Genomic DNA, 25,015 nt, shown 5'->3' on the forward strand with positions numbered 1-25,015 from the left:
ATTATGACCCAGACTCAGAGTGTCTCCTCAGCTCCGGCCAGGATAAACTCTAACCTCTGTGACATCACGGTTAGTGCTATGTTCTCATCAGCTGTTATAAAGATATTATATGAAGATATACTAAGATCAAGGTTTTTTGGTGTGGCCTATATTTGACCTCATGTTAAAGAAAACTCATTAGTGGCAAAAACAAGCTGCTGAAATGCTGCACAGCCGTGTTTCTGTTATCCTGGTGAATATAAGTCCAATACTCACTCTCCTTTAACTCTGTATTGGACTTATAGGGGGAAATCTAGGTCTTAAGGTGCTAAAAGCTTGACTGAGTTAGTCTAGGTAGACAATTGGTACATTGATGGGCAAGCAAAACAAAACATAAAAAACCCCCAAACCCAGCAATTCAGTCCAAACCTTACTGATTACAGAAGCATTAAGCTGAAAACACATAACACACTCATGTAAGTCCACTGGGGGCCACCTTGCACTGTCGTATTGCACTTACAATATCCCCCATTTTGTTGTTTATGTCTGAGGACGTGCTATAAATATACAAACAGGTGAAGAAAAAGATTTCTTCTTAATCTACACTTTTAAGCCTATAATCTTAGCTCTGTTCTCCTCATCGCATAGCAACAAAGCTGCAAAGCTGCACTCCTACTCCGACATTTTTTTCCCATTTAAAGTAAAAGGCTGTTGTCATCAACTCTTCGTGAACCACAGATTTAACTCCTCGCAGTTTTTTCCCCCTCCGCCTGTATCTTTCCATCAGCATTTTTAGCCGAACACTTACTGAAGTAATTGTCCACAACTGTCAGATTCAATTGATTTAATTTACAAGGACTTATTGGAACACACAATAAAAACAATGAAAACCATCATCATTACTGGCTTTTATTCAACATTTATTCTTTTTTACCCCAGCTATTTAATAACCATGACGGTTTTATTGCCCTCCCTGCAATCTAATAGTCCTCTCATTGTTCAGAAGCCATGTGGCCTTGGGCTAGTGGGGAGAGCGGTGGGCAGATTTAAAGATGGATCTGGTTGATGAGCGCTGGTAATATAATCTTCTGACGTGCGTCTGTGAAAATGTCACTATGGCCTGGAGCGGCACTGTGTGTACTCAACCTCACAGGTAGTAACTGACAACTCTGGGCGTAATTCAAAAGCACATTTTTAGATATACATGTTTATTTTTCCAACTTAGGGCTGCGGTGTAAAATTTAACAGCATCATCAAAAAAAATGCTATGTGATTTATTAGCAAATGTATGAAATCTTTTACGATACTGTATTTTTCTCCGCGTGTCAAATTCTCATAGAGCATTGTGCTTGGAGCAGTTCTCCATCCTTCAAAAACACTCTGCAGACAAAAAACAACAAAAACTAGGGTACATGCCGGCTAAATGTGTTGCTGCCCTTGACAAATGGCGAGACATTTGGGTTAGCCTCAGAGAATATAAGCATGACAACCTTTAATCGATCTGCGCTTTCTCCTGCAAACATGTGCAGTGAAGCGAATGCTCAGAATAGATAAGCTGACTTGTCCTGAATAAAACACATTCGCCACCTTGTTCTGACCGAAACTTTCACCTCTCTTTCCAGAGTTTTGTCAGGGTTTACTTTAACGGGGCGCTTACATCAACTTTTGACTTCAGCCATAATATAACCTTTGTTGGGCACACCTGTTTAATTACACCTGCTCATTAACGCAAAAATCTAATCAGCCAATCAGAAGGCAGGAACTCGGTGCATTTAGACAACCTGGTGAAGTACAAACTGATTTAAGCGACTTTGAACGTGTCATAGTTGTTGGTGCTGGTCTGAGTATTTTAGAAACATCTGATCTGATTTTCTCTCAGCCTTCATCCATAGAGCAGCAGTTCTCTGACTGAACATGTCTTGCTGATGTCAGGTCAGAGGAGGAGGAGAATGATCAAGACTGCTTTGAGGAAGGCAAATCAGTACCTCAACCACAACCAAGATATGTAGGAGAGTGCCTCTGAACATACAACAAATTTAACTTTGAAGCACAAGACCACACCGGGTGCTGCACCTACAGCTAAGAACAGTAAAATGTCAAAACAATCCCCAAGGGATCCTGCAATTCGCCTAGTAGGATGGGAAACTGGTCCCGGGCCCAGTCTGGTGTGAACAGATGGTTTGGATCCATCCTGCCTTGTATCAATTGCTCAAGCTGCTTTTGATTGGTGGTGATGTTGGTGTAATGGTATGACCATCAGGGTGCCCATCTTCTGATGGCTGCTTTCATAAGGATCTGTCACAAAGCTCCAAACAAACTGGTTTCTTGAACATGTCAGTGAGTTCAGTCTACTTAGATCTTATCCCAGTAGAGCACCTTTGGGATGTGGTGGAACGGGAGATTCACATCGTGGATGTACAGCTGACAAATATGCAGCAGCTGTGTGATGCTATCATATCAACATGTAATGGACCAAAATCTGAGGCATGTTTCCACCACCTTGTTGAATCAATGCCACAAAGAATTAAGGCAGATTAGAAGTAATGTATGAGTAAAGAAGTATCTGGTGAGTGTTTCCATTTTGCTGTCTCTCAGTTCGATTACTGTGTCGTTTGTCATATGGCAAGCTGAACTTTGAAAATAATGCCCAGTTTTAATCCAACAGACAAAGGAAAGTGCAGAGTTTGAAACTATATAGTCCTGAAACTGGGGTCTCTGGGTATAAAAGAAATACTAGACGCAGTCAAGTGTGCACTCAGTGGCTCACGCAATGTCAAGTGTTGTGATGTACTGCTATTGTCCCATGAGACACAGGACAGTCAGCTCAGTTTGAAGGAACAGGTCAGAGTACATTGTGTGTGGGTGTTAGTAAGTGGATGGTTTGTGTGTCTTTGTGTGTGCTGCTTGAAAAAAGAAATCTAAAACAAAATTGTACAAAAGCAAGACAGTTTTTCTCTTATGCTGCCTTGACTGAATCTTATATGTTATTTTGAGGAAATTATAGGGCATACTGACCTCATATGAAAAATGATTTAGGAGAGTGGCTTGATGCAAATGTTTTGAAATAGACATGACAGATTTCAATATCTGAAATACAACATTATGAAAAAAATCAGATTTAGATGACAAGATTTGCATTTTGTTTTAGGGGTAAAAAACTTTAAAAGAAGGCAAAGACGTTTAAAAACAGTAAAAGGATAAGTATGTTTGAACATTTACATCAATATGTTCAGTTTCATGGGAACTCCAAGTGATCTGTATGAGAATCATGATTTTATTAAAAGCGTGAGAACATCGCTGCTGTTCTTTTCTATACGGGAAAACAGGAGATCTTATGAAAAAAAACGAACATCTTGAGCTTAAGAAATTTGTGTGATCACAGCTTTTGAATATGGCGTACTGAATATGTGCTACAACACATTCAGTACTACCATGAAAAAGGTACTTGCTGAAAAGAGTGATAGTGGTTTACTTCAAAATAGATATCAATACGTTTGTTTGCCTAACAATCACCATATGCATTATTAAAGCAATCGCATAGTTTATCAAAGGTATTACGTGTGATGTTCGTTAACCAGGCAGAGTCGAGTAAAATATGTGGGTGGTTATTCCCGCTCTGATCATTATTATTTCAAGGCTGTCCTGATGTCAGACTGAATCACTGAACCCTCTTTGATCTAGGCTCTCTGAAGCAGCCCATATGGCTTAACATTCAGGCCGTGTATTTACCTTTCTAACTGAGTTGAAAAATGTCCTCATTAATAACAGTGGATTGTTTTGTCTCTGAGCTGTCTGCCTGGGCTTGGCTGGCTGCTGGTTGCCGAGAAGAGTGTAGTGCATCCACCCAGAGTAGGCCGCAACAGTACACTGGTAGCACATTTAGCAGCGCCGTTAATCTGAATATCAGACGCAAACATTCAGCTTGCATAAGTAGCAGCATGAAAGCAGCTTATATTTTGAAAGAGAAGGAGTGAGTGGGATTGAAACGGTGATCGTGCATTCGCATGCAACTTCTCGTGTGCGTGCATGAATGCGTCCATATGTGTGCGTTTGGATTTGCCTCAAACATGTGTATCGGTATCCGCGCACAGCTGAGGGAAGGGGAGATTTGTCGGCTTGAATTTCACCGGTTGAACTTTGGAGTCTGATATGTTTGGGTGAGTGAGGTAAATCACATAGAGGGGTGACTGCTGTCGGGAAGGTGACACTTTGAACAGCACCAAGGTTCATGAAGGGAATTCAAAAGGCATGCGGACTGCTCTTTCTCAGTTGTACATAATCAAATCATTTGTATCTTTTTGGTAAATCATCGTCCTCTAATGTATGCTCTGTAATCTCTTCTGAATCAGTGTGAAACCTCCTGTCTAATCTCCTGGACCTATGATTCATTGACTTACTGCTCACTGCAAGGCAGCTTTTTATTATCAGATTTTTTTTCTTCACTGCATGTTGCAATGGGAGGCTTAATGTGTCTTACTTTGATTAAAGTGTATTTATATCAGCGTGGAATTGAGAGAGACTGAATATGAATTTCAATACAGAGAACCGGCATCTGATCTGTGATCTGCAGCTGCATGCCACAGTGGGATGTAGGCTTAATGCAGCGGGAGGTGCTGGCTTATGAGTTTGCCACGTGGATGTGTTGTCCTCAAGCCACACCATTCACTTTTTTGTATTCATTAAGCTAATATGCGGTGGCCTTCAACTCTCACACACACCCAACCTCTGAAGTTAAGTGTCATTGAGTGTCAATAGACACTGGCATTATTGTCTTTTTCAGGCATGAAAAATTCTGAGCATGTTTCATAAACTTCAGTGTCATTAGTCCCGCTGTGTTTAGATATAATTAATTTGAAATCTGATAGCATGTGACAGCTATTCACCATTTGCATTTACTAAACAGCTTCTATAAATCAGACACATTATAAAGAATAGCGATAGATTTTGTTTTTTGCATGCTAAAATCAGCAACATAAAAGATGGATGGCGCCAGGGTGCCATCACCCATCAATTTTCGACTCTACTTTTTGAAGATCCAACATTAGTATTAGTTTTATTAAGCAACAATTTATCTTGGATGCTAATTTATCAGCTAACACTCATTAGCTAGCCAAGCTAATAAGGGTTAGCTGATAAATTAGCATTAGTTTATTAAGCAAGAATTTATCTTGGATGCTAATTTATCAGCTAACGCTTATTAGCTAGCCAAGCTGATAAGGGTTAGCTGATAAATTAGCATTAGTTTATTAAGCAAGAATTTACCTTGGACACAAAGGTGGAGTGTTAATTTATCAACTAATGCTTGTTAGCTTGGTTAGCTACCTACATTTATAAATTGTATGGGTGCACATACACATATCAGATAATTAGTGCCTATAGCACCAGCTAATTTCTCTATAAGACACTTGCCAAGCACAAACAGGTTTGCTTCAGGTCAAACAAACCAATGTCAGTATACATTTTGTATTTAAAACAACATGTAATAAGGCAGGAGTTTAACAATGATCTCAGCTCCGTTAGAACTTTTGGATCTCTTTGCTTGTGGTCTTGGCCTTTGGTAATGATTTCCAACTGTTATCCATCACTCGGTCACTCATAGATATTTCCACTCAGTGTGATGTTATAAAGTAATTGCCAGTGTGGCTGATCTTCTGACTTGTTTTCTTCAAAACTAGTAGGTGCTATTTGGATTCAAACTGAACGCCTTTTCCAGAATCTGCACTGATTGTTTGACTATAAATGCTATTATACACTGGCTTCAACAGTACTGCTGATGGCTGCATTGTCTGCCAATAGCACTTGCCAGCTGTACCCCTGCCCAGTGCATTACGTGCAGTGAACATTTAGTTCACTGCTGACAGAAAACAATAAATGCAAATCTTTTCAGCACAATCGTGCACAAGGCGGCTATTTAGTTCAAGAAAAATGCTGTTTCTCTATAAAGGAACGCAAAACTGAGTGTGAAATAAAACGATGATCTTGTACATCAAAGTCATGTTTTGCATCCACTCCAAACTTCTGAAAACTGCAGACACTATGGCTCTGTGTCCTTATGTGCTCTTGATTAACTTTAAGCAGCATTTACATTTTAAACAGACACACATCATAACTGGGCATTTGCTGAAATGACTGATAGTGGTTTTCTTGGACAAGCTCATTTCAAGGAGGATGGCAACTTTACTGCAGTCAGCTTGGATTAACAGCAGCTACAATGAATCACAGCAAAAATGTCAAAGCATATCTAAACCACTCTCAAAACTGCTTAAACCACTCCTGCAGCACACTATCCATCAGCAGCTCCTTCCGATGGTACAGCATGGAAATAATGCATTTAGATGTGCTACACACAAATTATGATCAATGGGAGGAACCAATAGCTGAGAATTAGTTAAATAAAATATCAGTTTAAGAAGTTGCTGTGAAAAGTTTAGATAAGTTTTGAATTTCTGGTTTGTGTAATTTATTATACCTGATATTAATCCCTCCCTTTAAGAAAAAAACTAATGAGTGAAAAGGAAAAGAGGGCCTGTAGATAATGCTGGCATTCATTTGTTGCACACGTTATACAATCTGTTTACTGCCTCTTTGTGAATGTTAATATAAATGAACTGATGGCAGGAACAGCTGTAGTTACTTAGCAATGAGAAGCGAGCTCCTGCAGTCACTTACAGGCCTGTTTTCATTCTTGTTGGACATTCAGTAGATACTGTGTCGGTAGCCATTATAGACAGCTGAATGGAAACGCATTCCACCAGAAGGATTTAGTGCTGCGAAATATCCCAGTGTTGATATGAGTGAATAAAAAGATTAACTGTTCTAAATAAATAGATGGATAATCAGTTAAACTTGATGCAGTGCTGCATGTGGGGGACGCTTTATTTAACCCAGCAGTCTCCAACCTTTTTTGCGCCACGGACCGGTTTATGCCCAACAATATTTTCACAGACCGGCCTTTAAGGTGTCGCGGATAAATACAACAAAATAAAACTAGTACCGGTACCGAAAAAAGAAGATTTATTTATAACACACGTGAAAAGACTCAGGAAAACCGAGTTAACGATAAAAACGATAACAAAATAACGCTGAAAACCGATAAAAACCCTGAAAACCATACATTTCACACCTGAGCCTCAACTCTTGCGGCCCGGTACCAAATGACTCATGGACCGGTTGGGGACCGCTGATTTAACCCATTCCAAATTAGCATCCTTCTGTACGATCACCCACAGAGCTGGATGGTTTGCAGGCGACTGCATCAATATGTAAACCAACACTTCATACACTTTCTTTTGTTTTGTACTTTAAGCACTCAGATAGCAGTTTAAGACGCTGCTCATGTTAGTATTTCATCTGTACGACCATGTGTGTTTATTCCCACGGTACAGTGGAAGTGAAAAGGAGGACGTCTGTTGCAGTGAAACTGCCATAAAAAAAGCAGAGCTCCAGACACAACATGTCTATGTCGAGCACCCTTGAATGACCCGGTACACAATGAGCCACAAGTGTGTGTGCGTGGAGCTTGCCCGAGTCTGTACAGTCACTTTATGTGTGGGTGTTCCTGAAATGGGACTTTATTGGTGTCCCTTGGGTACCCATTGGTTTCCTTTGTCTGATCCTTAAGACCCCATGGGACCTCAGAAGCTTTAGAGTTTACGGTCTCCTATACTTGCACACATACACAGACTCGCCTGTATAGCGCTGCCATCCACCTCTCGCCCGCCTAATAGACACTACATAAAAGGAATCCCAGTGGGGCCTAAGTGGGCCTCACTATTCATTCACTCCGCGTCTGACATCAATAAAATGACCTGCAACCACTCAAACACACCTTTCTGTCACTTCCAATTTCCTGCTTCCTTACCGATGGAACACAGATGACTATATCAAGACCGCTGCTCTCCGTAGCTTACAAAATATGAGTGAAAGTGCCTGAATTTCAGTTATTTCTTTGTCCATTTTACCTGCAAAATACAGCAAAGGATATTGTGATATTAGGACAACAAGTAGTATAAAAGTGAGATCTTAAACCCAAGAGTTATAGGTATAGATAAACCATGGCGTCCCACATCAGATGGTACAAACAGTATTGCCACAGGAAATAATACATTTGCTTGTTAAACGAGTGAAACCAAAATGCAAATAAGGGAATGCACTTTTGTAAGGGGGAAATAAATCCGTTTAAGCTATTAGGTAGGGCTGTTCAATATAACGATATATATCGGATGATGATATAAAAACGTCTATCATTTCATTTTACACTATCGTTTGGTGTCGTAAAACAAACTGTTTACGGCAATATTTTTTCATCGTTTTGATGGTCACTGTAGTGGCACCTGTTTTTATGCGTTGTCGTTAGCAACAATGACGGTAAAACCGTCACATGTCCGCTTATTTATTTTCCACATAAACCTTTCACAATAAAGCTCAAGATCCTGTTGAGACTTTTCAAAATAAACTGAATCACGTAAAAGAGAATGCAGAGTGTTTACGGCCGTCAGGTGCTAAAAAAATAAACCTTAGACTCAAATGTTACAACAGGCTTTTCCCCGCAGCACGCCATGTAATAAATACTCACAACTTTACAACTTATGTCTAAAAATGTATAGTTTCATGCATCGGTTTAAACCAGGGGTGTCAAACTCCAGGCCTCGAGGGCCAGTGTCCTGCAGGTTTTAGATCTCACCCAGGGTCAACACACCTGAATCAAAGGATTAGTTCATTAACAGGCTTCTGGAGAAGTTCAAGACATGTTGAGGAGGTAATTTAGCCATTTAAATCAGCTGTGTTGGATCAAGGACACATCTAAAACCTGCAGGACACCGGCCCTCGAGGCCTGGAGTTCGACACCTGTGGTTTAAACACTCGAGTCCAGGTACATGAGGCCCAGCTGGAAACACTTCATGCAAGTCGAGCTGCCCGAGATTCACAGAATTTTCAGAAAATGTAAAATTTTTGTGATTTATATCGTTATCGGACGATAGATGTCTTATACTGGGATATGAGATTTTGGTCATATCGCACAGCCCTACTATTGGGTAAAGGTGAAGGGCCAAAAGATGCCAAGTGAAATGCCTGAAAAAAGTTCAACTGGTCCTTTTTGATCAGTCTGTGCTTTTTATTTAGCTTTTTATTTTATTTTTTAAAGGCTGGTTAATTTCAGTTACCTCCTTTTTATGAACTATAAACTTACATGAGAGCATATGTGAGGCTGATTTCGCATTAGTCGCTTGAAACCCGATCACTTGAGAGCCAATATGACGGCATCTGGCATTTTCCACACTGGCCTGACAGAGCAGGTAGATTCGATTTAGCAGCTTTTCCTTCTGGATGATCAAAAGTTACTAGTGAGAACAGATGGGAACAGGAAGAGGAGACTCCAATAAATCCGTTTAAATAGACTGCGTTTTTGGGGGGATTCATGCAAGTAGGCAGCGAGCGCCTCAGCTGCCACCTGCCCTGATGGGGCTTCTTATTAAGGACTTGGCTCAGTTTGGCAGGTGCACTGAAGAAACAGACAGAGGGCTAAATAATAGTGAAAGGTGTTTGTCTTCTCTCCCACCCACCCCCCTTTTGGAGCATAGCTAAAATTCATAACAGGAATCCCATTATGTTATCAGTGTTGTATAACGTCGACAACGCCATTCCTGTGACAGGTGTGTAATCTCACCAAAAGTGTTTTGACAGTCCATCAAACCACAAACGCCAGCTAGAGCCTGATCCTTTCGGCTTCATTTTGAATGTCATTCTGTTTTGATTTTAATCTGGTATATGAAAGCCCCGCCTGCACCGCCGCCACACACCAACGTGCAAACACCCAACATTCAAAAGCACACAAACACTCATATCCCTCCTACCCTGCCGTCACAGAGGCTCCGTCTCCCTCCCACCAAGCATTCTCCTCCTGGAGATTTTATTGCTATCCTCACCTGGCAGGGCGACATCATGATCTATTTTCAGTATTTGTCCATCTCCTAGAGAAGTAATCACCTTAGCTCTGCCGTAGCAAACACTGCTGTCAGATGAATGACATTGAAGCTGTAACAAGAATCTGCAATGGCTATTCAACAGCTGAAGCAGGAGCCTCCGCTGCTTTAGCTTTGGAGATTGCATTCAGAAATGGTCACATACATCTCATTAAAGAGTTCTCAAACGGAACAACAACCCTGTATTTACAATGTCGAATGCACCGGGCTGCAGCTTCTCTTTGGAAAATATTCTTTAATGAACAAAAATGAGGCAAGACTGCAAAACAAACCCGACCTCTGCTCTCTTCGAGGTCGACATCAATACGGATTTGTCCCTGAATACTGGCTCACATACTCAAACTCACTGTATTTTCTAATAGGAGGTTGATAAATTAAACGTTACATCAAAATCCAAATATAAAACATTTCAATTTAGGAAACATGTTTGTTCATTACTTCTGCAGTAGCTGAAAAATCAGCTAACAAAGCAACTGTGTTAGCTTTACTTCAATGTGAAAATTTCCATTGCTCATACACCGTATACGTAAACAAACACACTAAATCCACTAACAGGTGAGTGGAATAATGATCATTTTCTCAATTTAACATTCTTCCACGAAACCGTGGGCCTACTTGGACATGTACCACCCAATTAAAAATTGTTTCTCCCCGAGCAGGCCAAATCCCTCCACCGCACTGCAAAAACTACCTGCAAAGAGCCCAAAGCAATTACTTGGATTCCAACTTCCCCAGATTCCAATCTGCAGAATGTGCCAAAACAAGCCTGATCCATGGAGCATCCACCCAGCAACCTACAGGACCCAAAGGATCTGCTGAAAGGAACATTCCAGAGCCACATATCAAAGGACACCTCACCTCGAAGGGCCCTGTGTCGACACCACAAGGCCTCAGAGACGTTTTCAGAACCTGAATCTGATTTTGTTTCGCCAAGCATGTTGCACAAACAAGGAATTCTGTTCCAGCTGTTGGTGTGCACAAAGGTTATGACAACAACGTGCATAAGACAATTTTCCATAGACAAAATAGCATATATTATATATAACAAGCACATACATTTTGCCTGGACAATGGGAACAACAGGGACGTATAAGGCAGTGATTTAACTGCTGTGTCTTTTTGGTGTAGATCTGGTGACAGAAGTGAAGCCTGGGAGATATTCAACCCACCTAAAAAGGTTGATTTGTGGTCCACTACTCTCAGGCTTGAAATGGGATGTTCTTCTGTAATAACCTGCCCACCACAAGATGACGCAGGTAATGATTCACATCTGAGATGAGTTATATAATAAAGGCTAAAATGGCAAAACCTCCACAGAAGCCAATAAGAAAAGTTTGGACCTGGTATAATTAGTTGGAATTATTCCAACTAAATATACTTCAGGGCTGGATATATGCAGTATGTGTATGTTTGTGCATGTATGTCTGTTTTACAAGTCTAATTACATGCCTAACCTCACTTAGTATTGGTTCTGTATACAGTGGCCATGTTTAATTACATCTATAAACTTAAATAACTGTGGTTGCAGTTGCGTTATGCAATATTTTCCTTTTTTCAATCCTAGCGTATAAGAAGCTTTTTAAAAAGGACTGTCTTATTTAACATCTCAGTCATTAGAGATAGTTTAGTGTTAACACCTCAGTCCAGTGAAATTAGAAAAAAAATACAACTAAATAATGAAAAAGATTGTTTTTCTTTTGCAATGTTTGCTCCCACAAGGCTGTTTCTTTTTTTTCTTGCACACAAAGACACATATACACACACAAAACATATCCATCACCCACTATGTTATTTTAATGGTGAGCTCTGCAAGGCCCTAAATAGCCTTCTCTTTCACTGGTCCATCACTAAAGGATACAATGTGCACTAGGTCCAGTGAGCACGTTGAATGATGGCATATTTGCTTGCGATTCTCATTCTATGCCGGAGTTTGAAGTTTCTCTCCTCCCGGGCTGCGTTTGCATCTTCTGTGTTGTGGCCAAGGTAGATTAATCATTAATCAGTCCCCCTCCCCGTCTGCCCCAACCTATCTGTTTTTGGGCTCATCCTCAGCTGAAAACACCCTAATCATCCCTCCGTCCTTCCGCTCTTTATTTGGTCGCTTATGCAGCAGTTTTTGCTTCCCAGTGTTATACAAGCAACGTTTTTAATCCTCTTTGGATTGCAGACATTTTGAACCAAATGATGAAAATAATATTAAATGTGTTTTAAATGTAATGGGATTCACGATGCAAACCAGTCTCATAGTTATCTCGCTTTAGAGAGTCAATGTTTGCATAAGTGTTTACTTTTTAAAAATGTGGTTAATGAAACTCTTAAGCTTGGATTTATTGCTACAAAGTCAAATAATCCAATTATCCCAGCCAGCAATGCATGTCTATTTTTTTTTTAACACTCTTGTATTTTATTTCGACTCTTGTAAACCTCTGCCTTAAAATCTGCCCCACGGTAAGCTGGCATCGACTAAATTTAAGCCCCGGTGAAACTTTGACATTGGTATTGTTTATTTGCCAAGGTTAGGCCACTTGGAGCATATAGGAAGATGGAATCGCAGTGTAATCAGCACTTAGTGATAGTCTGACACTATAATTTTATGGATTCAGCCATTAACTGTGAAGTGGTGTCAGACTGAGAAGAGTTGGTCTTTGGAGACCTTGGAGCAAGCAGCCCCACAGCTGCTTTTCGCATTCTTCTCTCTCCAAGACTGTTGACTTCATTTCCTGCGAGCCTCACCCCAGGACGCATGTGTCTGCTTTCTCATTCCTCTGTTTTTCTCTTTCTGTACTTTTCCTTCCCATGTTCTCTCTGCATGCCTCTTGTTGCCGTGTCCATTTTTCTGACTTGCTTCTATTTTGTTTCCCTCTCTCTCACGGTGACCCACCTTCCAAATCTCTTGTGCTGTCAGAACAAAATGCATTAATGATACACTGATGATGTAGTTCCTAAATCAAGCATAGCAAATGGCTTTTTGAATCAAATATGAACCACATGACTTTTGGCAAATCTGCAGCCAGCTCACATACAAGCCCTGTTTCAAATTCTGTCTTAACCTACTTCACTGTTGTCGAGCCACTGCTGGTGCCAGAGTTTTATTGGCTTCTCCAAGTAGCTGCCTGGTTACAGTCGTAAGGTATTATTAAATATTAAACTTCTGACCTCAGAGAAGCATATGCATGTGTGTGGCCGCTGCTTTAAATGCCATTTAAATGACTTTTTTTTTTTAAGTGAGTAGTTCATCGGCAGGTCAACCTCGAAGAGAGAGAGCAGATATAGAGTGATTTATAGTATTTGGAGGAAAGTGGGGGACACAGGAAGGAGGAAGAGGGTGAGAGAAGTGGGTGCGAGGGGTGGGTGCATATAACACCCCATCCAAAATGGGATGTTTTGCAAGCCTGCATACTTGTAATCTGTGTCAACTGTGTTGACGGCCAAGGTGCTTTCAGGAACAGGAAACTAGGGACAAAAAAACCAACACACACATTTACACACCAAACCACCTCCACCCATTTTTTTCTATATGTGACATTTATTTTTTAAATAAATCTCCTTTCCAAGCAGCTAATTTCAGAATTGTTAAGAGACATTGCACACCTACAGCTTAAAAAGCTTTAATAGGATTTTATTATTATTATTTTTTTATTAGATGGCATTAGAATGACAGCTTTGACCAACTAGACAGGTCGTTTGCTCCCTACTGTTCTCCCATCAATCACTCACGCATTTCCTCCTTTCACCCTGGGCTTGACTCCAATCACAATCACCCCGATTTCCTCTGTTTCCTGCTTTCTCTTCCTGTAGAACTAGCCCTCATACTATAGCGACACTCTGATTAAAACCACTCATGTCATGCAAAGACCTATTAATTGTGACAGTTCAGCTCATAAATTAGAACTTTTGTATATTTTGTTCAGTAAATACTAAAGAGGTGCCATGCAACTTGCACAGTAAGTAAGCAGAGAGTTTATTCAGGCGACACTGGAGTTCTTTAAAGAGGTCATTTGCAATGTGGCAACCGACAGTGGGGACCACCTGACAACAGGGTGCACTATGGGAAGAGGGTAAGCCTGCAGAGGCAGTGTGATGTTTTGGGTGGTGTTCTGCTGGGAAACCTTGGGTTCAGCCACCCATGAGGATGTTACTTTGACACGTACCACCTACCCAAGCATTGCTGCAGACCCTGTACACCCTGGGCTAGAGTCTATCCCAGTTGCGAGAGGCAGGGTACACCCTGGGTAGGTCACCAGACCTACACAGAAGCAGACAGACAATTATTCAAGTTCAGAATATTCAATAAACTTAGACGCATGTCTTTGGACTGTGGGAGAAAGCTGGAGTACCAGGGACCTGCACACAGCCACCATCGAATATGTGGATTTGAACCCAGGATCTTCTTGCTGTGAGGCGACGGCGCACAGAAACTATACTTTTTAAATCTTGTATTTCACAGCAAATGAACAGTTCATACAGGTTTATTTTCCAATTGTCACTTGGGAAGTTATTCGCTATTTAATCAAGTATATTTTCTAAATCATTGCTTTGGACTATTTAACAGAGAAAAACACAGCTGCTCTGTAAAATGACACAGTAGTTCTAAGCGCTTCTGCATATTTTGCCAAATTCAAATCCTGTTGATTTACTTTTGGTCCAAATCATTTCCCTAAAAACACAATGAATATATCAGTGTATATTTAGCGCATAAATATTTAGATTAATTTTGGTTTTCACCCGTGGTCCAGTTTACCCTTTATTTTTGTTTTCATCTCTGGATGCATCAGCTCAGTGCTTTTCCTATGGGTCTACTGTTTGATGTGGAGTAAAAGGCTCCAGGAGTTTATGAATGAATATTTTAAAGGGATTCAGTGAGGCGGCAGGGCACAAAATGGCTCCTCTGTCCTCCCTACAAGTCGGTCAGTCATTCTGCCGCAAGCCCAAGTTTGGTATCTCATAAAAGCAAAGCTGCATCACTCTGCTGGGAAGGGGAGTTGAGTACAGGAAACGGCTTGTGTGTATACATACATATATAGAAAAAATGTTAGAGGAAGCAAGTTTAGAAAAGGAGTGAGACAGAAAAACAGAGGTGCAGGGTGTGGGAAAAGAGGCGAAGGAAAATGTGCGGGCAAGAGTTGCTAAAATGGGAACTTGTGCTGTTGGAGCCTGCAGGCTGTCAGACGATGTGTTGATCAGTGCAGAGCACGAATCAAACGGCTAGTGGGGAAGATGAAGTCTCCTCTTCATTTTCTAACAACTCACTACATAATTTTTTGTTTGTTTTTATTTGACCTCCTGAATCTTTGAAAGTTGCAGCAGAAATAGAAAGCAGGCATTTTTGGTTTTGAGCGAAGTACAACGCTTAGGAAATTACAGAGGAGACTACTAGTGCTGCACGATACTGCAAATTATGCTATCAATTATCAATAGGGCCAGTATTGCAGATAACAATACAAATAATTTTAAAATATAAAGGCAGTTTATGAAGGGAAACCAGTGTATAATGATTTAAATGTGTCTGTTCTAAAGCACTTTGGGTCACTTTCTGATGTTTAAATGTGCTACAGAGCATAAATGAAATACATGAGACAGTCAACGAAAGAAGGTTCTGATATTATTAAAAATGCACGTATGAGGTGTATTTTTTTATTTAAAAAAAAAACTCTGAAAAACCAACTCAATTCAGCGGGCTGTATACTGAAAATGGAGCATATCAAACCTAGGATCGATACAATAACAATGTAATTGCTGGCATTGTATCAATATTTGGATCAATCTACGCACCTCTAGACACTACAGGGGGGTGATTTGACCCCTTTTGAATGAACAAGAATAAAAGCAAAATGGAAAGGATTCAGAGAATAACACTTCGGTGGAAACTCACAAAAACCATCCTAGAAATATCCCAGCTAAGTGTTAAAAGATTACAGTACCACACCCATCTACACCAGAATTCCCTGTTAAGGTGTGATCTGCAGCTTCCTTTCTTAACTTGTTGAACTGCAACTTATACACCAGGGCTGCTATGTGTGATATCCTGCAGTTAGAAGACACTGAAGAAATCTTACATGCACGGTTTGTTGGCTTTGCAACAAATTGCGCGCTGATAGATCTCAGTAAACGTAACGGGATAGCCTCATTCCCTGTACGGGAGATTTACAGTCGTGTGCAAAAGAGGGCAATGCGTTATGGATGGTGCTCTGCAGGAAAGAAGCAAAAGTCTGTCATCGAAGCATTTTTCTTGCAGCAGAGTAGTTCCCTTTTTTATTGACAGTATATTTTGCCATGAAGCAGTTAGATGTCCAATTTCTGATTTCTGATTTTTATTACTGCTTTAATTTTCTATACAAGCAGTAATAAATAACTACTCCGACATAGTTCGGAGTATGCACACATCATGTTGGTGGCTGATTTTCTGATTGGGTGCAAAGCAAGAGTCTACTAGAAAAAAAAAGACATGATGTAAGCCTCCTTTGTCCTTTTAGCAACATGAGTGACTGATGCACTGACTCCAGGAGACCTCAGCTATATATGTGTTCCTCTTGCAGAAGCAGTGGATATTACCCAATCCTGTGAAAACCTGTTGTCAGTGTGAGCCTGGTATCATTGTGAGCTCAAAAACTGCATCGACATGCAGTGTGTTCTCTGCTCTAGTCTCAGAGTTTTGGCCACCTAGCTGTGTGTGTGTGTGTTTTTTTTTGACTGATTCTAACCACTCAGTCTCTGTTAGTATGAAAAAAGAAGAGACAGAGAGGTTATGGTGGATGGGAGCTGGGATAGTGGCATAGGGGTTTGTCTGTCTTCTAATCTTTCGCATGCATCTTCAGTTAAAATTTCTCTTGTGAAAACAATTATATTAAAATAAAGAGAGCCACAGTTTATAATGTCATCTTCAGCAAGTCAGCTTGAGCCTCGTTAGTATGAGCCGCTTCGACAGAATGTGTATTTTTGATTCTTGTGTAGATCACCAAACACAAGCGCTTATGCTCTGCCTTCCTCTGCTGCCTCTGATTATCTTGGGGAAATCCCATCCCTTAGGTCATTTTGTGCCAAATGTTTTGAGACCGAGTCGAGTCTGGGAATGCTAACATCTCGGCATGCGTCCGCTCAGACATCTCAGGAGAGGCCATGGCCACCGAGCAGGCAGGTGTGATAAACACATATAATACAGGAACGCTACTTCGTCAGATGCAGTTCACTGGCTCTGTGTCATGGTTTTGAAGTGATGTAATGCATTATTCTTTGCACTTGCTGAGACATACACAATATTCATATATCTGTTGACCCTTACTCCTACACATTTAGTACAGATGAACACTTTTACACACGTTTGCAAAACTAAAACATTTCCGAAACATTTTTCTTCATATCTGTATTTCATGAAAAAAATCCAACATTAAAAAAACTATGAGAATCAAAACATGTGCACTTTTTCCCCCACAATGACACATTTTAATTGAGCAGAGTATATAAATGTCTTTGCCTGAGTTTCTTGGCAATACCCTGTGGCACCGTTTTGAGGCAAAATCAATAAGCAGCATGACCTTCAACATGGACAGAGTTTGGCAAAAAGGACAAAATCGATACCAGCTAGATGCCTCTGAGCAAATCTGTAATGAAAAAGTGCCATTGCTCAAAATGTGTCACATAATTTGCTACAAAAATTGCAACCTGCCTCTAAAATGGTAAACAATATTCATGTGCTTGTGAAACCAACGCACTACAGAAAACCTATTACCCGTGAGTCCGGTGTAATCAAGGAGAACTGATGGATTTTTGTGGATTCAAGAGGTACAAAATGCTGCCCACCATGTGTGACAAAAGCAGAAAAGTAGATATACCTGCAGAACCATTTAGTATCAATTTGAGCTGCTCAGTGGAGAATGCCTGCAGCTGTGATTTGTGGATGTGTGTATTAATTAATGAAAAGACCATGACAGAGAAAAGCTGTGATTGTGTGAGCTCTCCAAATGTGGAAGATTTCTTCCAGCAATCTGTTGCCTGGCACACGAACAAGAGCGTGCAAGAAAAGAGAATTCTCTGAAAAGCTTTACTGGATGACTATTTTCTTCTACATTGTTATAAATAATCACCTCAGGGATGTAACCAGCAGAATAATGGATTCAAAAATCGAACTGAATTGAATTAAAATGTTAAATCAGAGCTATCAACCGCTGACAGGTCTAAGAGAGCCAGCTCTTAGTCACTAGAGTTCTTTTGAAATGACTGTATATTTATCATTTGTAGCTCTGTTCCTTTTCAATTTGATAAATTATATTTTGTCATTTTTTCATAAAACCTGAGAAAGACAGAAATGTGATAGTTCCACAGACTGTATATAAATGATGTAAATGGGCTCCTTAAACAACCATTGGTTTGTGAGCACTAGGGTTGAAACTTTGACTAATGCTAGCTAGCACAGTTAGCAAGTCCAAAGACTTGCATCTATAGGCTGCTTGTAAAGACACAGATATTGGCTAGTAAGTGCCAAAGAACATAGAATACTATAACTTTACTGAGTAAAAGTGGAGCATTGTTTTGTTTGGGCTCTTTAACTGTACACCAAGCTAATTATTTTCAAAGGATATTATGTTAGGTTTGCTTAATGGCCAGCCTCAAGTGACCGTTGAAGGAACTTCAGTGTTAGGCACTGTGCTGGCTTTATTTTACAACTCTCCGGGTTGCCACCTGGATAATCCCTGCCTCTGTGAATTGAACCGACTTTTCTTCTGATTTTTATCTAAGAGTACTTGAGGTACATACTGTTTTTCTCTTAATTTATCTAATGAAGCCTTGCAAAGAGTCACTGAATTCTTTCAAATGTCTGTTGATTGCGAAAACAGGAAAGCAGGCCTTAGTTCATTAGCAAATAAAGCTTTGGGTAAAGCTTCCCAGGGGTAATTTCACTCAAGGCACACACTGCATTTCAGTAACATGAACATATTCATACACACATGTTGAATCAAGTAAAGAAGCAGGGAAATGCATATAGTACATATGCATGTTTATGTCCATGCACTTAAATATGCACAAAATGTGGATGAATTCACAGTCTTTGAGAGGATTCCCAAACACATGCGCAAACAGCCAAACACACAGAGGTGTGATCTTCCGGGCAAGGCTGCGAAATGCTGCTATGTGAGAAAACACCTCGCAATGCAAACAGAACTTCACAAGGCAAGCGCTTGTTCCAAGGCCAGAATCCAGGGCAGCGCTCCTAACGTGTCCTTGAGAAGAGGAAAGAAGGCGAGGGAGTAAAAGAGAGCGAGCGGTGAGATGAGACCAGACCGGACGTGATGAGAGGAATCGAAAACTAGATGAGAGCAAGAATCAAGCTCGAGCAAGAAGAAAGGAAAATATTAGAAGAGCACTGCAGGGATGATTGAAGATAAGAGTTTTTAGAGAGGTTGTATAGAGGGTGGGAGAAAAGATGAAGGTGAAAAACTAAAAGACAGCTTGAGATTGAAAATGGTGAGCAGCAGGGAAATGTAAGGCACAAGAAAAACTAAGATTTCTCCCCTTTGTACTCTTTGTAATCTTATTTCAACTCTTCAAAGATAAAAATAAACCAAAGAGCTCACACCTCACAGTAGTAACGCAGCATTACTTCCAAAGCAAAGCGTTAACATTTGAGTACCAAACTATATTTACCTGTAGAGTGTTGGGACAGGTTCGAGTTTACATAAACCACATCCATTGTGTAGTACCTCCGTATCCTGTGCACAGTGTGTAGTTTCTAGCCTTTAAGACTATTGGGTCTGTAGGACTAAAAGCTCAAAAAAAGCGCCCTCTGCGTGCATCAGTAAGAGTAAGGTCGATGACCTCATGGCAACCTCAATTATGTGAACCTTAACAGTTGCTAGGGGGAAATGTGTATTCCCAAACTGGTTGGTGAGTGAGTTGCTGGCTGTTGCCAGGTGAAATCGGTTGCAAAGAGGGTGCTACACCAAAAACCTCCTTGTGCTTTATTTGGTTGCTATCTGTTCGCTGTCGTCAAACACGGAAAAGACGCCGACTGTCCAAGCAGTAGTGGAACACAAACTAGAAATGCAGGCTGTTTGCCTTCAAAGTAAAAGTTGCAACTTTTACTCTGAATGCAAATATTCTTCATTTCCAGCTTATGTTCTGCTTGTAGCCACTTTTTTATGTTCTATTACTGCTTGGCATGTGGTTTGCAGACAAGTTAGCATTGAAACTAGCTGACCGTGGCAACCTGGTAGTAACCAAAGCAATCACCTAAAGAGCTTCCACACATCCAGCCTGTGTGGAAGCTGGAGTACCCAGAGAGAACATGTGGAGAACAGGCAAGGTCCACCATAAACCTCTTTGCAAGCAAACTCGCGATAGCGTGTCCAGCAATCCTCCAGTAACCACTTGCCAATCCGCTTGCAATATTCACATTCAACTAGCAACTGGCGTTTACAAGGTCACCATTTACCATTCTCTACTGCTTTAGTAGCTGATTTCAAAGCAGTCTCATCAGCGTCTCTTTTGTTTTGTTTCATACAAGAGACTGAATAGTGCCGGAAATCTTGCTACACTTTCAGCAAAAATAATATTCAGTTACATTGTCTGGAGTCCAACATCTATCAGAATATTTTCACTTCCTCTTTTCTCTCACATGAACTTCCTTTTCCCCCTCAAGCTTAAAAAGACTGTCTGGAGAAATGTGAGCTAGTTATGCTTTATGATCTGCAGTCTGCTATCTTATTGACATTTTGCCTGCCCTTCAACAAAAAAATTCCTTCAATAATATAACTCAATGTCGCGTGCAGCCTCAAACATAAAAGGCTGGTCGAAGCTGGACAATCTTTCGACAGCCAGCAAAATACTAAACTTTACAGTAATAACAATAATCCTCTAGTTCTGCAAGGTTGTATTTTCCTTAATTTCTTGTTTAGTCTGTTGCTAAATGCCTTTACCCCACAAACTAGTATAATTATCCCAGACAGTTTTTCCAGTCTGGAAACCTTTATTCTGATTGGACAATGAGTGACCCAGCTACCTGTGTTGTGTTCTATTCTATGCCCATATACATTTTGGAGTTCTGTGCTGCACCCAGTTTGCAGCACTGGTTATTTCATCTATCAGTTCTGGAGGCCAGTGGTACAATATAAACAGCATTTATTAAAAATAAATCTAGAAAGTCTACCTCTGTGTTACCATGCAGTCAGATGCTTGCATCACTAGCAACCAGAAGTAGCAAACAAATTGCTCAAAGAGCGCTTATTGTGATGACGCACATTAAATAGACAGGGTTGTTTCGTTTTGACAGGCATCCAGTTTTCGGAGCTTCCTGTGTTCTCTATCTGTATCCTCTATTTCAAAGCATCTGTTAACTATCAGCAAAACACCACTTCAAAAGCAACTGTCTAAAACAAACCTTTAGGTAAAGTGGGATGAATAAATAGTAATCAAAGACCAAAACAGAAAAAAAAAACATAAATACTGACCATCTACACAGTGTTTGGAAAATGTGACTTCTTCCTAGTAAAAAGAACTCTCTTAAACACAAGGAAGTTATTCCTCTTGTTAACAAAAGCCATGTTTGTTATGTGTCCTAAAACACGAAACAGAAGAATACCAAGAAATTGGGTTTGAAGGAGTGTATGAGTGTGCCAATTGTTTTCAGTCAGTGTGCTTTTTTCTCAGAGTATCAGTGGGTGTACTACAGAGCCAGTTCTGAAGCCGCCACATTGTCTCTGAACTCTGCCTTTGCCTTTAAATAACAATGTACACGTATTTATTGGTTAAGTATAATACATCTTAAAGTACTCAGCTTTTGTCTATTTTTCAGATTTAAACCATGCCTGTTTTGAGACGTTGTCCTAAGTATTAGTGTGTGTGTGTGTGTGTGTGTGTGTGTGTGTGTGTGTGTGTGTGTGTGTGTGTGTGTGTGTGTGTGTGCAATGCCCAGGTGTGCGCTTCTACTTAGCATTCACACATGCAGGGTGGTTACAATCTGGAAGTGGGAGCTGACTCTTCAGCGTCTGCAAGACACCCCCTTTCATTGACATCCAGTAGGACAGATTATCTCTGGCATTCCACATGTGGAAGCAGTTGAAGCCAGAGGAGCTGCTTCTGAGAAATGTACAGTAAAAATATGTAGGACAAAGTGCACACAAATGGAGGGGATACGGCTCCTTTGGCCACTGTATATTAGCTGCATCATTATGGGCTTCAGGATTTGGACAATAATATTCTCTTGTTTTAGAAAATATCTCCAAATATAAATGTAGAATATTTAGAACTGTAGTTTAATACAATAAACACTAGATTACCTAAACTCTTTATTTACTCGCCTTAGTAAGTCATCAGAACTGATGTTTACAGCTATGGTCTGCAAGTTTACATATGCTTTGGGTTTTAAAATATTTCTTTACATTTTTTTTCCAGGATGAAAAAAAAAGAACTGGGTCTGCACAAATGAGATTTTCTCTGATCCACTGAGTCAAAATGATACATTTGCACTGTAACCATTAAGTTAAGACATGGCTGATAATAAAATGATATTGTTGTTGGCACTAGGCAGAAAATGTTATCCATCTTGACCACCATTAATCGTGTTAATTTGTGTCTAAAAAGTAAATAAAAGTCCCAGACTGAAGCAATGTTAGACTTCTTAATTTGCCATTTCTCACTGCAGTATTCAAATGATAGTGAGGATCAAGCATTTTGCTAATTATCACATCAAGTTTGAAATGCTTGTATAGGGACAATCACATTCAGTTATATGTAAAGAATATAGGTTCTACTTCTTTTTAAATAAAAATCATGAGAGGGAGGGCATCACCATTATTCTCTTCCTCTTCCCCCTCCTGCCCCCCCCCCCTCTTTCTTAAATAGATAACTATCATATCTGATATCATATCTCACAGTACAATAATATTGAATGGGTTGCATTGTTGTATTTTGTCATGTTTCTCAGGTCTTTGTCTGAATTTCTACGAACATTATTGCTAAGGATTGTCTTATTGCATTGGAGTCACACTGGGTTAAATATGTACACTTGGGTTTTAAGGGGTATTTATTATTTTCTTCTTTTTTTTGGGTTGTATGGAAGCCCCAAACGCAATTTCATTGTTCTTGACAATGACAATAAATAAATAAATACTAAAATACTAAATCACCTCTGTCACACCAAACTTCTCACAAGAAAGTGAAAAAATTGTTTTAACAAAAGTCTACAATTGTAGCATCTTATGTTGTGGCGCATTAACCTATGCAAAGGAGGTTGTGTGCTTAGTAGCATTTGCATGCATGCATGTCCTGCTGTCTGTAAACCTAATATCTTGACATTTTGAATAAATTCTCATATCATTTTGTAGGGGTGCATAGTGGGATCATGTTAACAATCCATATAAACTTGGTTTACATCCATTAAGGACTTCAAGGCCAACTTAATGATTTACTTAAACTATATTTCAAGGATATCAACAGGACCTGGAAAAACTAGTCCATGCATTCATTTTTAGTAGGCTTGATTATTGTAACAGCATCTTTACAGGTCTAGCTAAAAAAATCAGTCAGACAACTACAGCTCATTCAGAACTCTGCTGCTCGAGTCCTCACTAAGACCAAAGAAGTGGACCACATCGGTCCAGCTCTGAGGTCTTTACACTGGCTGCCTGTCCGTCAGAGGATAGACTTTAAAGTTCTGATGCTGGCCTATAAAGCTCTGAATGGTTTAGGACCAAAATACATCAGTGACCTCCTGACCCAGTATGAACCTTCCAGATCCCTCAGGCCATCTGGATCCGTTTTTTTTATTAGTTCCCAGAGTCAGAACCAGACAGCTGCATTCAGCTTTTATGCTCCTTATATCTGGAACAAACTCCCAGAAAGCCTCAGATCAGCTGAAAAATTCAGTTTATTTAAATCCAGGTTGAAGACTCACCTGTTCTCAGCTGCATTGTGCTTTATTCAAATGCAAATCCGCACTGTTTTACTTTTAAGCTTAAATTTCAAAACTTACATTTTAACTACTGATTTTATCTACTGTTCCTTTCTTTTTTTTTCATTTTAAATGCTTTTTATTTGCGTTTATTTTTTAATGTCTCTGTAAAGCTTGTTGTTGAATTGTGCTATATAAATAAAAAATAAATAAATAAACTTGCCTTGCCTTGCCATATGATTATTACAAGTGTGGTGTGTAATGTCAATTTTACTAAAAAGTGAAATTACTTCTGCAACTAATTATACTCAAAATGATACCAAGTATATCAAAATGGGTTTAAACAGGGCAAATAACAAAAGCATGCATTTTGCACTTTTCTAACTGCACTAGAAACTACTTAAAAAATTAAATATATATACAAAATAATAAAATTAATTGCCCACACAGTGAACTGGCTCAGTGGAGTTTTGCTTCTTGTAGACTATGTGACCTTGAAGGACTCTTGGTAACTAGGCCACAGGACTGGTTTATTGGTTTAAAAAGGAAAATGAATGAAACAACACAGTCTGTACTTAAAAAGTAAGAGGAAAACCTTCTATGATCGTCTCAGTTTCACTACTGTCCGACCTGTTTCATGAATGCAATTATCAACTTTACAAAGCCTTGTGAGCTTTTGTGATCATTCACTCTGAGTTCGCTTGTTCATCAGTCTTGGGAGAAACCATTCCTCTGAGACAAAGTCTATTTAGGGACAAGAAAGAAAATTGCAGTTTTTTATAAAAACAGTCAGAGTGTGAAGTCAAGCGAAGAGACAAAATGTTCTGACAGGAAACTCTGCGGTTATTAAACATAATGTACCAGCATATTCACAAAGACACACCTGCGTGAATGCACACACACACACACGCTAACACACCATCATGATGTTAATATTCTAACATCTGTGGATTCATTAACGCCCTCCCTTACATGTAAATTTTTAATCCATGTTCGTCTGCTCTCTGGAGTGTGAGGTATGGCTGAAATCCTTTTTTTTTAATGTGAGATGATTCATATGAGCACACAGCATCGTAATCACCAGCTAGTTGCTGTGCATCAATCAATTAAGAGAAGCTGTCAAAGCCCCATAATGGTTTTAATGTGCTGCTTCTTTCACTCACCCACTGAA

At 39.9% G+C, this 25,015-nt stretch overlaps 1 long non-coding RNA gene across 1 annotated transcript; it reads left to right on the forward strand.

Annotated features, from left to right (window-relative positions):
- The first annotated feature begins 11 nt into the window (after positions 1-11).
- Positions 12-24,007, forward strand: LOC147303617 (uncharacterized). The gene is made up of 3 exons (XR_015126950.1): positions 12-69; positions 10,622-11,218; positions 22,347-24,007. It is a non-coding gene; the product is annotated as an uncharacterized LOC147303617 (long non-coding RNA).
- The last annotated feature ends 1,008 nt before the right edge of the window (positions 24,008-25,015 follow it).

Source organism: Aulonocara sp. 'chitande type north' Nkhata Bay, linkage group LG22 (assembly GCF_057382095.1).
Source record: "Aulonocara sp. 'chitande type north' Nkhata Bay isolate Kocher_YH1m ecotype deep benthic linkage group LG22, A_spYH_male_GT1.1, whole genome shotgun sequence".
Lineage (NCBI taxonomy): Eukaryota > Metazoa > Chordata > Actinopteri > Cichliformes > Cichlidae > Aulonocara > Aulonocara sp. 'chitande type north' Nkhata Bay.